Consider the following 6,810-nt stretch of genomic DNA (forward strand, 5'->3'; position numbering starts at 1 on the left):
AATATTATCCTTAAATGACACATTAGACCAAGTGGACATAATTGACAATTACATCCAAAAACAGCAGCTTATACATTCTTCTCCAGTGCACATGAAACATTCTCAAGGATAGACCATATCTTGGGACACAAAACTAACCTCAACAAATTAGAGAAAATTGAAATTATACCATGCATATTCTCTGACAATAATGCTTTGAAACTGGAGATCAACTGTAAAAAGAAAATGGGAAGAACCACGAATACATGGAAATTAAACAAAATGCTACTGAAGAAGACTAGGACAGAAAAAAAGATAAAGGAAAGACCAAGAGATGCATAGAAACAAATGAGAATGAAAGTACAACATATTAAAACTTTTAAACACAGCAAAAGTGGTCATAAGAAAGTTCATGTCATCACAGGCCTATCCCAAGAAACAAGAATGAGCCCAAATAAAAAATCTAGCATTAAAATTTAAAAAGAAAAAGAAAAAAGAACAAATGAAACCAAAAGTCAGCAGAAGTAAGGAAAAAATCTAAAGTAGAACAGAATTTAATAATATTGAGAACAAAAAGACAATAGAAAAAAAAATAATGCAACAAAGAGCTGATTTAATAAAATTAAGAAACCCCTGGCTAGACTCAGTAAGAAAAAAGAGAAAGGACACAAATAAACAAAAGCGGAAATGAAAGAGGAGAAGTTATGACAGATACCACTGAAATACAAAGGATCATACAAGAATACTATGAAAAATTATTATATGCCACCAGATTTAAAAACCTAGAAGAAACAGACAAATTCTTAGAAATATACAACCTCCCAAGACTGAATAAAGAACTGGAAAATCTAAATAGACCAATCAATAATATGGAAATTGAAACGATCATCAAAAACCTCCCCAAAAGTAAAAGTCCAGGACCAGATGGCTTCACTAGTAAATTCTACCAAACTTTCAAAGATTTAATACCTATTTTTCTCAGATTTTTCCTAGCTAGAGCAATCAGGCAAGAGAAATAAATAAAGGGAACCAAATAGGGAATGAAGAAGTCAAATTGTCACTTTTTGAAGATAACACGATTCTCCATATAGAAAACCCTAAAGACCCCAATAAAAAATTATTAAAAATAATGAACAAATATTGGAAAGTTTCTGGATACAAAATCAATTTTTAAAAATCCTTGGCATTAATATACTCTAACAATAAATTTTCAAATTAAGAAATAAAAGTACAATTTATTTTACAATTGCAACAAAAAGGATAAAATACCTAGGAATAACCCTAACAAAGCATGTGAAAGACCTATACACTGAAAACTATAACACATTATTAAAAGAAATTGAAGAAGACACAGAGAATGTAAAGATAATCCGTGTTCTTGGTTGGTAGAATCAACATAGTTAAAATGACCTTATTACCTAAAGCATCATACAAATTTAATGCCATCCCCATCAAAACCCCAACAGCATTTTATAAAGAAATAGAACAAAAAATCATCAGATTTGTGTGGAAGCACAAAAGACATCAAATAGCCAGAGCAATCCTGAGAAAAAAGAACAAGACCAGAGGTATCACTCTACCCAACTTCAAATTTTACTACAAATTGACAATAATCAAAACAGCATGGTAGTGGCAGAAAAACAGACACACGAATCAATAGAACAGAATTAAGAGCCCAGAACTAAACCCCCGCGTACATGGGCAAATAATTTTCAACAAAAATTTTCGACATTGTATGATCCAAAATCATACAATGGATAAAGAACAGCCTCTTCAATAAATGGTGCTTGGAAACTGGAAAGCCACATTCAAAAGAATGAAACTAGACTGGTATCTATCAGCATACACATGAAACAATAAATTGCATAGAAGAAACCATAGATAATAAACTCATGAACCTTGGATTTAGAGAAGATTTTGTGTATTTGACCTTAAAAGCAAGGGAAGTAAAGCAAAAATAAATGAATGGGACTATATCAAACTAAAAAGCTTCTGCACAGAAAAAAAAAACAAAAAAAAAACTCATCAACAAAGCAAAGAGGCAACCATCCAAATGGGAGAATATATTTGCAAACAATGCCTCTGATAAGAGCCTAATACCTAAAATATATAAAGAACTCATACAACTCAAGGACAAAAAAACAAACAATCCAACTAAAAAATGGGCAGAGGACCTGAACAGACACTTCTCCTAAGGAGACATACAAATGGCAACAGACATGTGAAAACATGCTCAACTTCACTAGCTGTTAGGAAAAGACAAATCAAAAATACAATGAGATACTATTTCACGCCTGTTAGAATGGCAGTCATCAACAGGACAAGTAATAAACATTGGAGAAATCGTGAGTAAAAAGGAACCCTCATATAATCCTGGTGGGAATGAAAATTGATACAACCACTATGGAAAATCACTGTAGAAAACAGTATGGAATTTCCTCAAAAAACTAAGAATTGACTTACCATATGACCCAGCAATCCCTGTTCTGAGTATTTACCCCCCCAAAATTGAAAGCATTTATCTGCAAAGATATATGCATCCCATTGTTCATAGTAGCATTATTCACGGTGGCCAGGATCTGGAAGCACCCAAAGTGTCCTACAATAGTTGACTGGATAAAGATGTGGTACATATATACAATGGAATATTACTCAACCATAAGAAAAGATGAAATACTGTCATTTGCGACAACATGGATAGATCTCAAGATGCTAAGCAAAATAAGTCAGACAGAAAAAGTTGAGAACCATATGATTCACTCATACGTGGGATATAAAACTGAAAGCAACAAAGAAACATGACAAACATACTCATGGACACAGACGCTGGATTAGTGGTTACCAGAGGGAATGAGGTGAAGAGGGAGATAGATAGGAGTAAAAAGGGTCAAATATTTGATGACAAAAGGGATTCTATTTTTGGGTGGTAAATACACAATACTATATATATATAATATATATATGTAATATATATATAATATATATATATGACATACAGTTGAATTGTACACTTGAAATATATTTGATTTTATTAATGTCAACCTAGTAATTTTTAATAAAAATAAATAAATAACTAAATGTCTTCTCTCTTAGCTACTTTCAAATATAAAATATAATACTATTAACTGCAGTTACCATGACATTTTTTTATAACTGGAATTTTGTATTTTTTGACCACCCTCACTCATTTTGCCAGTATGGATTTTCCTCAAAAAATTAAAAATAAAACTACCATATGGTCCAGTAATTCTACTTCTGGCTATTTATCTGAATGAAACAAGAACAGTAACTCAAAAAGATATATTTACAACCCATTTTTTTCAATAGCCAAGATATAGAAGCAATCTAAATGTTCATCAACGGAAGAATGGAAAGAAAATGTGATACACACACAATAGAATTCAGCCATAAAAAGAAGGAAATCTTGCCATTTGCTACAACATAGACCTTGAGAATATTATGCTGAATAAAATAAGCCAGACAGAGGATCTACTTTTTGTCTAAAATTTTGATCTGTACTTAAATGATACAGGTTCTGAATGTATAAGGATTTTATTTTTGGATAATGACATGTTTCTCCCTTATAAAAGCATAACTTTTTCTGAACAAAGTTCAGGTTCTCAAAGCTTTCTCTTTTCCATTCAACCCTATCCTTCACCTCTCAAAGATTCTACTTTTACTGCAGCTGTAGCAACTTACATTTTCTTTTCATAACTTTTTTCTGGATGACTTGGGTGGTGGCACAGAAGATCTGTTTTCCATTATAGTTCATGGACTTTAAATGCCAAGCTTGCACTACCTACTTAGCAAGCATGACATGACATTTAGCTGACAAAAAAGGAAGAAATTCACCTTATTAGTCATCTCTTCCAGCATCACCTTAGGTTTAATATCAGGCTCATCCATCACTCAATGCTTTTTTCATTACTTGAATTGTGACATCTATCAGGAAAGATCTTATTCCTTTGTTTCTTTAGGCAGTTATTTCCTAAGCTTTTGGTATAGGGACTCATTCTTCTAGTATTTTGGATGACATTCTATAATTATCAACATCTTATGACTAAGTATTTTTTGCTATTCTTAAAATCTTTTTGTCCTTTTTTTTTTTTTGCATTTCTCTTACTGCCATTGATTTTATGTTACAAGCACAACTTTGGGGCTGAAATAGCATTAAAGTTCATCTATTAACCCATTCATCTACCCCTCTCAATTAGCATCAGGCAAACCAAGTCTCAGACTAGTTAAAAGATTTTTTCTCAAAGTAAGACAGCTAATTATTGAAAAATCCAAAGCCAGAAACTAGTCTTCCTATGTTCAGGCCAAGATAAAAACACTTTCCTGATGTAAGATACTTTAAAAAAAAAATTTAAGAGTTTGATTTATTGTACCTTCATTTATTCCTCTAATGATACAGACAACAATGAGACAAAATCTGGATACTAAACCTCTGGGAGTTTGTTTTGTATTCAGTACACATATCTTGATCTTTTCATTTTCTATGAACTATATTTAGAATAAAAATAAATAGGTTGCTATCTTTTGTTTCACCCATCTACAAGAGAAATCAAAGATCAAGTAAATGATGGATTTGGGAACCAAAACTGGCAGGATATCTTAAATGTATACCGAGAGTTTTGGTAAATAAGTCAGTTTGTAGAAATTCATTGTGCAGCTATGAGAGTGGTAGCTCAGTGCAATAAGTGCAGAAAAACTTATTAGTGTTGTAGATAGGAGAGGTTTTATATGGTACTCTCTCCTGGGAGCTTAGAGTCTTAAAAAACACCCAAATGTTTATTATATCAATTTGATATCCCAGAGGGCAAACAAGCACACAATTACACACCTTAAAAATATAATAATGTGAATAAATATATGCAGTGGATGATAATTTATTTCTTAAAGAAAGTAAGCTGCTCTAATTAAATAATATAAGGAGAGATTAAAGAGGAACAAAGATAAATCATAATTTCTAGCTGTAGACATATTAAGGATATGTAGCTAAAGATATAAATGTAGAACCGTAATCATTAACATCTTCTTTTGACCTTGCTTTGACCTAGACCGATGCCCGAATTATTTTGAATTCACCCTGACTTATCAGAACATAATAAGTCAAGTTCTGATTATTGTGTTTTGTTCTTGGCTGGAGATGACACCAAACTAGCTTCCAAGAGCCTACCTGGATTTTTTGACAGGTTTTAGAAAATAATAAACATTGAGCAGATTTTTGTCAATTTAATTACTTATTTTTACACTATTACCTGAAAGAAGTTCTACCCAAAACAAAAGGCAATGTCAGGAACTCCAAAAGATCAAACCCTATTATTAATCCTATACATCTTTGTCACTTCCTCCTTAATCTTAAGAACTCTTCATTTACAAGGCTGCCTCTATGCTGTACTTGTGAAATCACTTCTTTTAGCTTCTTAGATCCACCCTCCATCCTACCAGCCCTCCATTTTACTCTGGAAAGTTCACTGGATGGACTACGTCACTGGGCTCCCTTGCCTTCCAGTTTCTCCTTGATTCAACCAATGGATAGACAGCAGAGAAGAAAAAGGGAATGAGGCTTGGATACATATTTCCCTAGGTCCAGTCCTGCAAGGTTGCCTTGGACTGATGAGTCCTATGATCCTATGATTAAGTCCACTGCCCCTCTCAATATGTTCCTCTCTATAAACTCTCTCCATAAGCTCATATACTTTCCAGTAATTGCTACCTCCTCTCAGAAACTAGGGGTGGTTACAATTTCATGGTTATTAGTTTTAAGCTATTGCACTATCTCTTGAACTATACCTACATCCTACTCACACAATTGTATATAGTGCCTTATTAAACTTATATCAAATTATCTTAATTTGAATATGTCATCTGTTTCTTGCTATGGAACTAACTAATGCACCTCTATTAAACTATTGTATACCTAAAACAAAAAGTCGTTTCCCCCATATTTTATAGTTTTGACAAATCCTCAAGAAGTTTAGAGAAAATCTTTATGCTGGATGGCTTTAGCTGAGAAGTTATGAATATTTTTTTTCTGTTGTTAAGTTTTCCTAGTTGAGAAATAACTCTTAGATAACTCCTATAGAGACACCACTATAGTTAGTGCATTGTCATTATATATATTTGAGGGCAGAAGAGTGGTGATCCAGTTTTGGAAAGTACTAAATCTTGTGATAAAAATATGAATAAGTAGATGCAGGCAAAAAATGATTAAGAATATGTTTCAATTTTCTTCAAGTCCATTGCTGGTTCAGAAGCTTAAAGGCAAGTCTTAGAAATCACTTAATAAGTCAATAGGGCTACCTGGTTGACAAACAAGGAGTGACATCTTGAGTAATGAGAAACCTATAAAGCCAACTCACCTATCTCTTCTGCCATTGTATTTAAGGAGTTCTGAGAAATCTGCACGATTCTTTCATTTTGGTTATTTGCTTGAAGGTGATGGGAGCAGAGTGTCAGGTCTTAGGCACAGGTTCCTTAAAATGAGTTACAGTAAATAAAAATACACTGTTGGAAATAATGAAATCTGATGAGTCTTTTATTTCAATTGATGTGTATAAAACTGTGATTGTTGCCAAGGAACTTCAAGATAGACTTTAATAACTCCATGAAGAGGAGTAGATTAAAGTTAGAGATGTTCATCTCATGAAAAAAATCTTGAAAAAATCAATATGGAGTCTTTAAGTTTTCCTGCTTATTTGTCTTGAAAGAAACAATGACAGATTAGGTCAGTTAACTGGGTATATAATACAATTTCTGATAATGCTCTTCAATTCTAGAATTAATTTCAGTCTACCCAAAGTTTTTACTATCCAGATAATTTATGTA

The sequence above is a fragment of the Pteropus alecto genome, unplaced genomic scaffold (assembly GCF_000325575.1).
Source record: "Pteropus alecto unplaced genomic scaffold, ASM32557v1 scaffold548, whole genome shotgun sequence".
In the NCBI taxonomy this organism is placed as follows: Eukaryota; Metazoa; Chordata; class Mammalia; order Chiroptera; family Pteropodidae; genus Pteropus; species Pteropus alecto.